The sequence below is a fragment of the Rhinopithecus roxellana genome, chromosome 1 (genome assembly GCF_007565055.1).
Source record: "Rhinopithecus roxellana isolate Shanxi Qingling chromosome 1, ASM756505v1, whole genome shotgun sequence".
Lineage (NCBI taxonomy): Eukaryota > Metazoa > Chordata > Mammalia > Primates > Cercopithecidae > Rhinopithecus > Rhinopithecus roxellana.
Genome location: NC_044549.1, coordinates 185,113,167 through 185,128,014, shown reverse-complemented (window position 1 = coordinate 185,128,014; position 14,848 = coordinate 185,113,167). Strand labels below are relative to the sequence as shown.

General features: G+C 44.7%; 1 protein-coding gene across 3 annotated transcripts in view; it reads right to left on the bottom strand.

The window, feature by feature from the left end:
- NCK1 (NCK adaptor protein 1) overlaps nt 1-13,624 on the bottom strand; it is a 95,982-nt gene extending 82,358 nt beyond the window's left edge. Inside the window, exon 1 of one of the 3 annotated variants that reach the window (XM_010364817.2) lies at nt 13,474-13,624. The gene's annotated coding sequence lies outside the window, so the exon portion shown is untranslated. Of the gene's footprint in view, nt 1-13,076; nt 13,328-13,473 lie in introns of those variants that run through there. The other 2 variants (XM_010364816.2, XM_030934424.1) reach the window with 2 other exon arrangements.
- Between the last annotated feature and the right edge of the window lie 1,224 nt (nt 13,625-14,848).

Below are 14,848 nucleotides of genomic sequence, written 5' to 3'. Positions count from 1 at the left end.
TTAGAAAACTAGCCTAAGAGACCCAAATAAATGACAAAAGTTTCAGGAAAAAGAACAGGGAGAAAACCATTGTTATGGACTGAACTGTGTCTGTTCTCCCCTCCCTTCCAAATCCTTATGTTGAAGCCCTAACACCTAATGTGACTGTATTTGGAAATAAGGTCTTTTAGGAGATAATTAAGACTAAATGAGGTCATAGGGTGGGGCCCTAATCCAATTAAAAAAAGATCTCTCTCCACTGAAAACCCATGTAAGGACACAGCAAGAAGACAGTGGTTTACAAGTCAGAAAGAGAAGCCTCATCAGAAACTAATCCTGATAGCCAATTATTCTTTTTTGTTTATTTGTTTGAAATGGAATTTCCTTCTGTCGCCCAGGCCGGAGTGCAGTGGCATGATCTTGGCTCACTGCAACCTCTGCCTCCCAGGTTCAAGTGATTCTCCTGCCTCAGCGTCCCAAGTAGCTGTGACTACAGGCACTCACACCAAGCCTAGCTGTTTTTGTATTTTCAGTAGAGATGCGATTTCACCAAGTTGGCCAGGCTGGTCTCAAACTCCTGGCCTCAAGTGATCTCCCCGTCTCAGGCTCCGAAAGCACTGGGATTACAGGCGTGAGTCACCACACTCAGCCACATCTTATTCTTGAACTCTACTCTTCAGAACTGTGAGAAAATATATTTGTTGTTTAAAAAACCCAGTCTGTGGTATTGTTATGACAGTGCTCAAAGACTAATACATCTGTCAGCAAAATAATTAAAGAAAATGTCACAGAACTAATGAATTTTACAGATTCAGAAGGTACACAAATATCCAGAAAAAAATGTTAAAAACAGACGTAACGCCAAGCTACAACCTTATGAAATTTCAGAATATAGGAAACACAAAATTCCAGAAAAGCAAAACATTTTTATACTCAAGAATTAGAGTATCTTCAGACTTCTCAAAAGGATGACATGCTAGAAAACAATGAAGCAAGGCCTTCAGAATTCTGAAGGCAAATTATTTCCAGCCTAGAATCCTTAGCCAACCAAATCAAGCATGAAAACAAAAAAAAAAAGTTTTCATTAATGCAAGATCTCAGTCTTCCATAGGAATCTATTGTATGATATACTCCATCAAATGGAGGAGTTAAACAAAAAAACAAACAAAAACACTACATGATTCATGGAAAGGGAAAAAAAAGATTTAACACAGCAGAAAGACAAAGGGAGTCGCTAGTTTTATCAGAAAGGAAGAAATGCCAGGAAACTACTATGTATCAGCCATAGAGGGCCAGATCAAGCAAGTTCAAAAACTGCTAAAGACAGCACAATTATACTCCAATGCATATACAATACCAGCCAGAAGAAATGAGTGTGTATGTTCATTAAAGACCTGTAAATGGGCCACGCACGGTGACTCACGCCTGTAATCCCAGCACTTTGGGAGGCCGAGGCGGATGGATCACCTGAGGTCAGGACTTCAAGACCAGCCTGCCTGGCCAACACAGTGAAACCCCAGCTCTACTAAAAATACAAAAATTAGCCAGGTGTAGTGCCTGTAATCCCAACTACTTGGGAGGCTGAGGCAGGAGAATCACTTGAACCTGGGAGGTGGAAGTTGCAGTGAGCTGAGATCGCGCCACTGCACTCCAGCCTGGGTGACAGAGCAAGACTCCATCTCAAAAAAATTTAAAAAAATTTTTTTTAAACTTTAAATGAATGTTGACAACAGCTTTATTCACAATAGCCAAAAACTGAAAACCAAATGTCCAATTTTTTTTAAATTACATTATATTCATCCAATGGAATACTACCATCATTGAAAAGGAACTATGGCTGCACCCTACATCATAAATGAATCTCACAAATACAACGTTAAGCAAAAGTAGCCATCCACAAGAAGGTATACATGCTGTATGGTTACTGTATTAGTCCACTTTCATGCTGCTGATGAAGACTGAACAATTTACAAAAGAAAGAGGTTTAACGGACTCACAGTTCCATGTGGCTGGAGAGGCCTCACAAGTGAAAAGCATGTCTCACGTAGCGGCAGACAAGAGCGCTTGTGCAGGGAAACTCCCGTTTTTAAAAATCATCAGATCTCGTGAGACTTACTATCACAAGAAAAGCACAAGAAAGGCCCACCCCCACAATTCGATTACCTCCCACCAGGTTCCTCCCACCACACATGGGAATTGTGGGAGCTACAATTCAGGATGAAATGTGGGTGGGGACACAGCCAAACCATATCATTTCACCCCCTGCCCTGCCCGAATATTATGTCTTCACATTTCATAACCAATCATGCCTTCCCAATAGTCTCCCAAAGTCTGAACTCATTTCAGCATTAACTCAGAAGTTCACAGTCCAAAGTCTCATCCGAAACAAGGCAAGCCCCTTCTCTGCCTATGAGCCTGTAAAATCCAAAGGAAGGTAGTTACTTCCTAGATAAGATAGGGGTACAGGCATTGGGTAAATACAGCCATTCCAAATGGGAGAAATTGCCCACAACAAAGGGGCTAAAGGCCCCTTGCAAATCCGAAATCCAGCAGGGCAGTCAAATCTTAAAAGCTCCAGAATGATCTCCTTTGACTCCATGTCTCACATCCAGGTCACGCTGATCCAAGAGGTGGGTTTCCATGGTCTTGAGCACCTCCGACCCTGTGGCTTTGCAGAGTACAGTCTCTCTCCCAGCTGCTTTCACAGGCTTGCAGTGAGTGTCTGCAGCTTTTCTAGGCACGTGGTGCAAGCTGTCAGTGGATCTATCATTCTGGAATCTGGAGGATGGTGGCCCTCTTCTCACAGCTCCACTAGGTGGTGCCCCAGTAGGGACTCTGTGTGGGGGCTCTGACCCCACATTTCCCTTCCGCACTACCCTAGGAGAAGTTCTCCATGAATGCTCCACCCCTGTAGCAAACTTCTGCCTGGGCATTGAAGCATTTCCATACATCTTCAGAAACACAGGTAGAGGTTCCCAAACCCCAATTCTTGACTTCTATGCACTTGCAGCATCACCACCACATGGAAGCCACCGAGGCTTGGGGCTTGCACCCTCTGAAGCCACAGCCCAAGCTCTATGCTGGCCCCTTTCAGTCATGGCTGGAGCAGCTGGAATGCTGGGCACCAAGTCCCTAGGTTGCACATAGCACAGGGACATTGGGTCTGGCCCACAAAACAATTTTTTCCTCCAAGGCCTCCAGGTCTCTGATGGGAGGGGCTGCCATGAAGACCTCTGACATGCCCTGCAGACATCTTCCCCATTGTCTTGGGGATTACCATTCAGCTCCTCATTACTTATGCAAATTTCTGTAGATAGCTTGAGTTTCTCCTCAGAAAATGGGATTTTCTTTTCTATTGTGCTATCAAGCTGCAAATTTTCCGAACTTCTATGCTCTGCCTCTCTTGTAAAACTGAATGCCTTTAACAGCACCCAAGTCACTTCTTGAATGCTTTGCTGCTTAGACGTTTTTTCTACCAGATACCCTAAATCATCTCTCTCAAGTTCAAAGTTCCACAGATCTCTAGGGCAGGGGCAAAATGTCACCAGTCTCTCTGCTAAAACGTAACAAGTCACCTTTGCTCCGGTTCCCAACAAGTTCCCCATCTCCATCTGAGACCACCTCAGCCTGGACTTTATTGTCAATACAGCAATCAGCATTTTGGGCAAACTCATTCGACAAGTCTAGAAAGTTCCAAACTTTCCCACATTTTCCTGTCCTCTTCTGATCCCTTCAAACTGTTCCAACCTCTGCCAGTTACCCAGTTCCAAAGCTGCTTCCACATTTTTGGGTATCTTTTCAGGAGCGCTCTAGTCTACTGGTATCAATTTACTGTATTAGTCCATTTTCATGCTGCTGATAAAGACATACCTGAGACTGGACAATTTACAAAATAAAGAGTTTTAATGGGCTTACAGTTCCACATGGCAGGGGAGGCCTCACAATCATGGCACGAGGTGAAAGGCATGTCTTCTCACATGACAGCAGACAAGAGAAGAGAGTTTGTGCAGAGAAACTCCCATTTTAAAAACCATCATATCCCACAACACTTATTCACTATCACAAGAATAGCATGAGAAAGGCCCACCCCCATGGTTCAATGACCTCCCACCAGGTTCCTCCAACCACACATGGGAATTGTGGGAGTTACAATTCAAGATGAGATCTGAGTGGGGACACAGCCAAACCGTATCAGTTACGTTTATATAAAGTTCAAAAACAGGCAAAAATAATTTATGCTGATAAGAGGACAGAATAGTGATTACCTTTGAGAGGATAAGAGACACTGACACAAGAGAGCCTTTTCGAACACTAAAAATGTTCTACATCTGGATTTGAGTGATGACTACATATATATCTACAAATATCAAAATTCAATACATTTAAATTTTTCAGTTTTCAATAAAAATTTAAAGATACCTTCTCTAAACAAATTTGTATGTTTTTTTTTTTAGACAGTGTCGCACTCTGTCCCCCAAGCTAGAGTACAGTGGCGCAATCACAGCTCACTGCAGCCTTTACCTCTTGGGCTCAAGCAATCCTCCCACCAGCCTTGCAAGTAGCTAGGACTACAGATGCTCACACCCAAACCTGGCTAAATTTTTTTCTTACTTTTGTAGAGGCCGTCTCTTGCTATATTGCCCAGGCTGCTCTCTAACTCCTACCCTCAAGCCGTCCTCCCACCTTAGCCTCCCAAAGTGCAGGATTACAAGCATGAACCACCATGCCCAGACTAAACAATTTTTTTTAAAAAAATTGGTAAGCTTTTTCGTTGGATCCACAACAGGAATTAATCAAAAGGAAAAAAAAAAGTAAAGTCTTATATACAAAGATCTTTACTGCAGAATTTACAAGAGCAGAACACATACACACACCTGGAAATAACATTTAATAAATGAATGCCATGCCAACCCTGGATTTCTGTAATGTGAGAGAAATGAATATTTGGCATCTGTCTGATACTAGCAGCCAAACTTAATGCTGATTAATTAACCTAAAGAAGCCATCTGCCTTGAGGGAAGAGCATGATCACAGACACCAAAGCAAAAAAGGGCTAAAGTATTCAAGGCTAAAAGAGGAAAGACACGCCGGGCGCGGTGGCTCAAGCCTGTAATCCCAGCACTTTGGGAGGCCGAGACGGGTGGATCACGAGGTCAGGAGATCGAGACCATCCTGGCTAACACGGTGAAACCCCGTCTCTACTAAAAATACAAAAAACTAGCCGGGCGAGGTGGCGGGCGCCTGTAGTCCCAGCTACTCCGGAGGCTGAGGCAGGAGAATGGCGTAAACCCGGGAGGCAGAGCTTGCAGTGAGCTGAGATCTGGCCACTACATTCCAGCCTGGGCGACGGAGCAAGACTCCGTCTCAAAAAAAAAAAAAAAGAGGAAAGACACAAAAGCAAGAGATGAAGTGAGAAGCAGGCAAAAGCCAAATCATGCAAGACCTCACAGGCCTTTTCTTTTTTTTTTTAAACAATATAGCTAAGAAATGAAAAGAAATAAAAAATAAAAGTAACTGATTTCCTTGGGCAGCAGAATTACTGGGAGACAGGGGTTGTACACTAAATATTCTAAATGTTTCTAAAAATAGAAATACATTATTCAAGAGCATGTAGTACTTGCAAATGATCAAACATTTCCAAAGAAAACTGTCCAGCCCTATTAATAAAGTATTTCTGCAATACAGCTGGAATAATTAAAAGGTACATAGCATATTACAATCTTTGTTGTATCTATTATTTGAGTTGATCTACATACTAACATGATATGAAAATATGTGCTAAAGTTTTTGGAAGAAAAGGATGATTTATTTATTTATTTATTTATTTATTTATTTATTTATTTATTTTTGAGATGAAGTCTCTCCTTGTCATCCAGGCTGGAGTGCAGCAGCACAATCTCGGCTCACTGCAACCTTTGGCTCCCGGGTTCAAATGATTCCTGCCTCAGCCTCCCAAGTAGCTGGGATTACAGGCATGCACTACCACGCCCGGCTAAATTTTGTATTTTTAGTAGAGACGGGGTTTCACCATGTTGGCCAGGCTGGTCTCGAACTCCTGACCTCAAGCAATCCACCTGCCTTGGCCTCCCAAAGTGCTGGGATTACAGGCGTGAGCCACTGCGCCCGGCCAGGATGATTCTTCTAAAAAAAAAATGTTTTGAGAAACATCCATTCTTTTAAACATTTCCACATATTTTCACTGCTTGTTTTATTCAACTGGCTGTTCGAACAAAAGTAAAAATTATCCATACCATATTCATGTCCAATTCAGCAATCATTACTTACAATTTCAGGAATAAGAAACAAGAGAATCAGTGTTTTAACAGTTTTTTTTTAGCTGATAATTTAAACAAATAGAAAAAGCAACTATTAACAATCAAAAAATAAATGAAAAACAGACCAAAAGAGTAAGCATTCCTTTCCCTTCAGAGAGATTTTACCTTCAGAGAGAGAGTTTTCTATGCTGTCTTACAGCATTCTACTATCGTTACATATACATAAGAAAAATACCAAGGCAACCCTACATTGTTTGTTACAGAAACTTTATACAGTTAAGAGGAAAAATAAACATGAAGTAACAAACATATAAAAGCACTCTACCTCACTAAATGGAACAAATGATTTTTCTTTTTTTTTCTGAGACAATCTCACTCTGTCACCCAGGCCAGAGGGCAGTGGCACGACCTCACAACCCCCGCCTCCCGGTTTAAGTGATTCTCCTGCCTCAAGCTCTTGAGTAGCTGAGATTACGGGCATTCGCCATCACGCTCAGCTAATGTTTGTATTTAGTAGAGACAGAGTTTCACCATGTTGGCCAAGCTGGTCTCGAACTCCTGGGCTCAAGTTATCCGCCCATCTCAGCCTCCCAAAGCGCTGGGATTATAGGAGTGAGCCATCAGGCCTGGCGGAACAAATAAATTTTTTTTTTTGAGACGGAGTCTTGCTCTGTTACCCACGCCAGAGTGGAATGGCGTGATCTTGGCTCGCTGTAACCTCCGCTTCCCAGGTTCAAGCCATTCTCCTGCCTCAGTCTCCCAGGTAGCTGGGACTACAGCCATGCGCCACCAGAGTGGGCTAATTTTTTTATATTTTTAGTAGAGATGGGGTTTCACCATGCCGGCTGGGCTGGTCTCAAACTCCTAGACTCAAGTGCTCCACATGCCTCAGCCTCCCAAAGTGCTGGGATTATATGAGCCACCGCGCCCGGCCTCAACAAGACATTTTGTCTTGTCTTGCTCAACAAGAACTGATGGTTCCTGACAGATGAACAAGAGGACAAGTAGCAAAATGTGAAAGTGTTACAGTTCTAATACTCAAAAAAGAGAGAAAGAACATTACAGCTAGATCATTGCATTTAGTTATATGATAAGCCCTCCAGGTTTCCTCTAAACCATTACATTGTTCTGTATCCACATTCAAGGCCTCCAAAGATTTAATTTGCATTATCAAGAGATTTGAAAAGACAAACTAAATTTCAGTAGTAAAACCTGTACGAGATTCATTTTTTAGTAGATGACAGAACTCAATGGTAAACACTGGCCAGGTGCGGTGGCTCATCCCTGTAATCCCAGCACTTTGGGAGGCCAACGCAGGCAGATCACCTGAGATTAGGAATTGGAGATTAGCTTGGCCAACATGGTGAAACCCCGTCTCTACTAAAAATACAAAAATTTGCCAGGCATGGTGGCAGGCATCTGTAATCCCAGCTACTTGGGAAGCTGAGGCAGGAGAATCCCTTGAACCTGGGAAGCAGAGGGTACAGTGATCCGAGATTGCGCCACTGCACTCCATCCTGGGTGACAGAGCAAGACTCCGTCTCAAGAAAAAAAAAACTCAACGGTAAACATGACAATATTATTTTTGTTAATGATGTTAATACATCTAACAAGCATGGGGGAAAAAAACTGTATACAGACTTTAAATCATTGTTTAAATAACTTTCAATGTAAGGCTCGGCGCGGTGGCTCACACCTATAATCCTAGCACTTTGGGAAGCCGAGGTGAGCGGATCACTTGAGGTCAGGAGTTTGAGACCAGCCTGGCCAACATGGTGAAACCCCGTCTCTACTAAAAATACAAAATTAGCCAGGTGTGGTGGCGGGCACCTGTGATCCCAGCTCCTCAGGCGGCTGAGGCAGGAGAATCGCTTGAACCCGGGAGGCGGAGGATGCAGTGAGCCGAGACAGCGCCGCTGCACTCCAGCCTGGGCAAAGTGTGAAACTGTCTTAAAAAAATAAATAAATAAAAATTCACAATGTAAATATGAAGGTTCCCCTGCCCTGAAGTTTTCAATCTATGAGAAGGCATAAATACACAAAATGCAAAATAATGTGAGGCAAATAATGCAAAATTACAACAGATGAGTAGTAGTACGGTTTCATAAATACACAGAATTTACATTAGAAGATTAAGGTTAGAGTCTTTGTTCTGACCCCATCACTAAATGTTTGAATTTTGGTGCATCTAGTCTATTTGTATTTCAGTTTCCTTATCTATAATACACAAGGTTGGATTCCAACATTCTAGCAATAATTCTATGATTCTATGATACAAGTCCACATAAGATCAAAAACCAAGGGAATACTAAAATAACAAGGGGTAAGGAAAGCAACAGGACAGGCACAGTGGCTCACCCCTATAATCCCAGCACCTTGGGAAGCCAAGGTGGGAGGATCGTTTGAGGCCAGGAACTCAAAACCAGCCTGAACAACAGAGTGAGACCCTATTTCTGCAACAAAAAAAAAAAAAAAAAAAAAATTGCCAGGCACTGATGCACACCTATAACCCTGGCCTTTGGGAGGTTCAAGTTACAATAAGGAGCTGTGATCAGGCCACTGTACTCCAGCCTGGGCAACAGAGCAAGACCCTGTTAAAAAAAAAAAAAAAAAAGAAAAGAAAAAGAAAAGAGAATAAGCAAGCAACATGGGGAACAGGAAAAACATTTGGAAGGCTGCACCAAAGGACCAAAAGCGAAACTTCAACAAAATTTTACTTCATTTGCTACTTGGTAATTTAGGAGAAACAAAAATTGTTTCAAGACTAGGCAACCTGGCCAGGCGCAGTGGCTCACGCTTGTAATCCCAATACTTTGGGAGGCCGAGGCATGTGGATCACCTGAGGTCAGGAGTTCAAGACCAGCCTGGCCAACATGGTGAAAAGCCATCTCTACTAAAAATACAAAATGATCCAGGCGTGGTGGCATGCACCTGTAATCCTAGCTACTCAGAAGACTGACAAAGGAGAATCACTTGAACCAAGGAAGCAGAGGTTGCAGTGAGCCAAGATGGTGCCACTGCAGTCCAGCCTGGGTGACAGAGTGAGATGCCTCAAATTAAAAAAAAAAAAAAAAAAAAAAAATGGCCAGGCGCGGTGGCTCAAGCCTGTAATCCCAGCACTTTGGGAGGCCGAGACGGGTGGATCACGAGGTCAGGAGGTTGAAACCATCCCGGCTAACACAGTGAAACCCCGTCTCTACTAAAAAATACAAAAACAAAAACTAGCCGGGCGAGGTGGTGGGCGCCTGTAGTCCCAGCTACTCGGGAGGCTGAGGCAGGAGAATGGCGTAAACCCGGGAGGCGGAGTTTGCAGTGAGCTGAGATCAAGCCACTGCACTCCAGCCTGGGCAACAGAGCGAGACTCCGTCTCAAAAAAAAAAAAAAAAAAAAAAAAGGAAAGAGGCCGGGCACAATGGCTCACACCTGTAATCCCAGTACTTTGGGAGGCCAAGGAGGGTGGATCACCCGAGGTCGGGAGTTTGAGACCAGCGTGACCAACATGGAGAAACCCCGTCTCTCCTAAAAATACAAAATTAGCCAGGCGTGGTGGCGCATGCCTGTACTCCCAGCTACTAGGAAGGCTGAGGTAGGAGAATCGCTTGAACCCAGGAGGCAGAGGTTGCGGTGAGCCGAGATCACACCACTGCACTCCAGCCTGGGCAACAGAGCGAGACCAAAAAAAAGGACGGACGGACGGACGGAAGGAAGGACGGAAGGAAGGAAGGAAATAAAGAAAGAAAGAAAAAGGAATGATATGAAGGTAGAAAAATACAAAGGGTAAATAAGAATTAGAGATTGGTTTGGTGAGAGTGGACAGCTCCTATAAAGAAATAGTGCTGGCCCCAGAAAAACAGATTTGAGCAGACTGTTAGAAGGCTATGAATTCTGAACTATACTCTGAAGATAACAGAGTTATCACTGGTTTCTGAAAAGTGAAGGATGTTTGAAGCATAATTCTAAGGTTTAGGAAGCCATATTAACTAGAGAGAAAAACCAAGCAGAAAATCCAATTAAAGGCCCGTGAGTAGTTCAAAGACAAAAATGGCTGGCAAAAATCAGCCAATGTTGTTATGTGCATAGAGATAACACCGAAGTTTGTGTCTGGGCAATTGAAAGCATGGTAATGTCACCAAAACAAAGTCAGCATATGGAATCAGTTTTGATGGGAAGACTATCAGTTCTATCTTCACTAGAGTTTAAGGTGAGGATCAGCAAGACATAAAGTTGTCTTAAATCTTTAAATGTCATATTTAGCCTTGCCATCTTCCTAACATCACAGTATTTATAGAGAATTTGTTAAAGGCTCAGTGATTTTAAAAGTTCCCTTCAATTTTACTTATCAATGAAATAATCATTTAATTTTCTAGTGCAGATAAAGAATATTTGGTATTTTTCTATATTATAAATTCTAAAAATTATTAAACCATGATTTTAAAAATGAACTGTATCTGTATTCACTAAGTCTTCCTGACAAGTGATTTATAATAATCACATCATATATACCTTCAGCTTTGAAAAACACAATGGTGAAAAAGTAAAATAAGACAAAGTAAAAGTACAAAGCAATAAAAAGGTAAAACTCTAGAAGAATTTTGAAAAATGAATATAGGCCGGGTGCGGTGGCTCACACTTGTAATTCCAGCACTTTGGGAGGCCGAGGCAGGTGAATCACTTGAGGTCAGGAGTTTGACACCAGCCTGGTCAACATGGTGAAACTCCGTCTCTACTAAAAATACAGGCCGGGCGCGGTGGCTCATGCCTGTAATCCCAGCACTTTGGGAGGCCGAGGTGGGTGGATCACAATGTCAGGAGTTCAAGACCAACCCGGACAAGATGATGAAACCCTGCCTCTACTAAAAATACAAAGAGTAGGCGGGCGTGGTGGCGGGCGCCTGTAATCCCAGCTACTAGGGAGGCTGAGACAGAGAATTGCTTGAACCCGGCAGGCAGAGGTTGCAGTGAGTCAAGATCGTGCCACTGCACTCCAGCCTGGGCGAGAGGGCGAGACTTCGTCTCAACAAAAAAAGAAAAAAATATATATATATATACACAAAAATTAGCTGGGCATGGTGGCACACACTGTAGTCCCAGCTACTCGGGGAGGCTGAGGCACAAGAATCACTTGAATCTGGGAGGCAGAGGTTGCAGTGAGCCAAGACGGTGCCACTGCACTCCAGCCTGGGCAACAGAGTGAGACTCTGTCTCAAAACAAAAAAAAAAAAAAGCAAAGAAAAAAACCCAGAACCATGAAGTATCACATAATATCTCTTTTATTATTTTCCTTTTTGATTTTTTTTTTTAATTTTCTTAATTTAGAGACAGAGTTTCACTGTATTGCCTAGGCTGATCTCAAACTCCTGGCCTCCAGCTATCCTCCCATCTTGGCCTCCCAAAGTGCTGGGATTACAGGCTTGAACTACCCTGCCTGGGTCTCCTTCAGTATCTAACAAAACATTACACGTAATTTTTTTTTTTTTTTTTTTTTTTTGAGACGGAGTCTTGTTCTGTTGCCAGGCTGGAGTACAGTGGCGATCTTGGCTCACTGCAACCTCCGACCCCCGGGTTCATGCAATTCTCCTGCCTCAGACTACCAATCAACTGGGATTACAGGCGCGTGCCACCACGCCCGGCTAATTTTTGTATTTTTAGTAGAGACGGAGTTTCACCATGTTGGCCAGGCTGGTCTCGATCTCCTGACCTCGTGATCCGCCTGCCTCGGCCTCCCAAAGTGCTGGGATTACAGGCGTGAGCCACCGCGCCGGGCCAACATTACACGTAGGTTTCAAATTTTATTTAGTTAGACCTGAAAGCACTGCAGAAACCTGGACAAAAGATAATGCCTGGAAAAATAAGTACACATTTTAAAATTTAATACATGAGCCAACAGCTGAGTAGATCTGAACACTCTGCAAACTATGGTTATGGATATTAAAGACAATTCCCACAGATCACAATTTTCCCAAAGACGTCTCAGAGTTTGTGGTCAAGATGAAAAGAAAGTATCATTTATCAACCAGTGCATATTACTATCAAGTTGTGAATGGGATGCCTATTGAAGAACATCACTGACTTCACTACCACAAGAAAATAAAGTGTTTTAAAAAGAAAAGAACTGAATATTATTGACAATTACCGAACAAAACTTTCTTCCTAGGTTATTTCTCCGTTTACTGTGTGACCTCGCTGAAGGCTGAGAGTTTAGGCACACTGGTTTCCAGGTGCTGAAGAAATCGTTATAGATGGTTTGTCATAAGTCTAACAAAGTAAGATTTTAAAAATGAGTACCTCCTAGCAACACTTACCCGTTTTGGGGGGACATGGAGCTGCTTTGCTCCCCACCCAAAGAAGGGTTAGGAAATTCTCCTTAACCTCATTCTTTCCTAATTTCTAGGGCTTCTTACCTAATCTAACGTGTATAATTATGTTCAGGTGACTCCAAGTTCATCAGTTTGACTCCGAGAGCCTTTCTACAGGTTTCTACGTCCTCAGTCCTGAACAAAACTCAGCTTCCTGAGCTTCTAACGGCGAATTTAACTTGTATGTTAATTTAGAAGAAAAGTTACAAAACCTATCGAAATGGTTTTTTTTTAACCAAACATATTACAACTCAAGTCAAAAGTTCACAGCCCCAGCAACTCGCGTACGAATCTGAAGCAGGTCCAGACGATTAAAGTCACAGCCCCGGACTAGAAAACGGTCGGCGGGTGGGGGGAGGGGCGAGGTCGCGTCCCGAAGATGTCCACCCGCAGCACCGCGCAGCCTGCCGCCTCCCCTCTTCTCGCGCTGGAGGTGAGAGCGCCCTTCCTCCTACCACGTCCCTACCTTCCCGGCCTCGGATTACGCCACAGCTGGCAAAAGGTCTTTTTCAGGAGAAAACAGACAAGTCAGCCAGCGCGCCTGCACACTCGACCTCCCAGCCTCGCAGGGGCGTCCGCCCGGGCTCTCACCCCGACGCAGCGCTCCAGGGGCTGACAAGGAGGCCGCGGGGTAGCCCTCCCCGGGGCAATGGCCCGAGGGCCTCGGGGAATCCCGGTGCATAAGTTCGGACCCTCTGAGCAGCCTCCGCGCCCCCTCCGGCTCAGCTCCGAGCCTGCAGACTGCGCCCCCGGGCTAACTCAGCTGGGAAGAGGAAGCAACGCAGCGAGTAACAGGCTGTGTGGATGGACAGCGGACTTAAGGGGGGTGGGTGTGTGTCTGCCTGCCAGCAAGGCCGTCTCACCTTCCTGCTGCCGAGCCGGGCAGCTCCAGCTCACCTGAGGAGGGCTCCAGGACGCCACCGCGGCCGCGGTGATGGCCGTAACGGCACGAGGCCTGCGCTCCGCCGCCGACGCGTAGCTCTCGGGAGAGGGGCGGGGCACGCGCGGTGGGCAGGCGGATCCGCGCGGGCAGGAAACCCACTCTCGGCCCAATCTGATAGGTTCAATCGCCCCCTTTCCCGGTCCCTGATGCGACAGCGGTCTGTGCCGCACTGGGATTGGGCCGGCCCACATGTCAATCAAGCGCCGTGCGTGGTGTGGAGGGAGCGGAGGCTGCGCCGCGGAGCGAAGCGAGCTGGAGGGTGAGAAGTGCCGGGCCGACCAGAACCGTTTTGGCTTTTCCCTCTGCGATTGCTCTGGCTGGTTACTTTGAGCCTTCCTCCTCAGCGCCGCAGGAGAGACTCCACAGCGAGAATGACTGTGTCCTGAGTTCAGCCCCCACTGCTCTGGGAGCTTCCCCCGGTTTCTGCACTTGAAGAATGTCTTCCCAGCGAAAGGTTCTTAGGAACGGGGAGCGACAAAGAAAAACAAAGAAAAGCAGACCTGAAAATTGGGACCTGGGAGAAATGTAAGACATGTGCTTAATTTGAGGCACAGACCAAAAGAAACTGAGGGCCCGCTAAAAGTGTCCTCGTGCTTGGGCAGCTTACTTACATTACATTCTTGGCGGCAGTAGTGTTATGAAGAGGACCTTTGGAGCCAGGTCTGCCCATTCTTAGGGCTCCAGCCACTGACTGAGGTATCAGTAAGTTGGTTCTTACCCTTGCCAGTACCTGCCTCATTTCTTTTCTTTTTTTTTTTTTTTTTTTTTTTTTTTTTTTTTTTTTTTTTTTGAGACGAGTTTCGCTCTGTCGCCAGGTTGAAGTGCAGTGGCGCGATCTCGGCTCACTGCAACCTCCGCCTCCGGGTTCGAGATTATCCTGCCTCAGCCTCCCGAGTAGCTGGGACTACAGGCGTGTACCACCACGCCCAGCTTTTTTTGTTTGTTTGTTTTGTTTTGTTTTGTTTTGTATTTTTAGTAGAGACGGGGGTTTCACCATGTTGGCCAGGATAGTCTCGATCTCTTGTCCTCGTGATCCGCCAGCCTCGGCCTCCCAAAGTGCTGGGATTACAGGCGTGAGCCACCACGCTCAGCCGCCTCGTTTCTTCTTAACCATCTTTGTGGCTCAGTTTAGGGTCGCTCCTCAGGAAGTTTGCTGAGTTAGGTACCTTCTTTGGAGCATAGGTATTTTCTCCATCCGAGCTATTGAAATGGTTTGCCTGTATCCCTACCTAGATTGTAAACTCCACTGAATCAGGAACCATGTCTGTTCAGTTTCTCCTTAGGGCCTTGTAGTA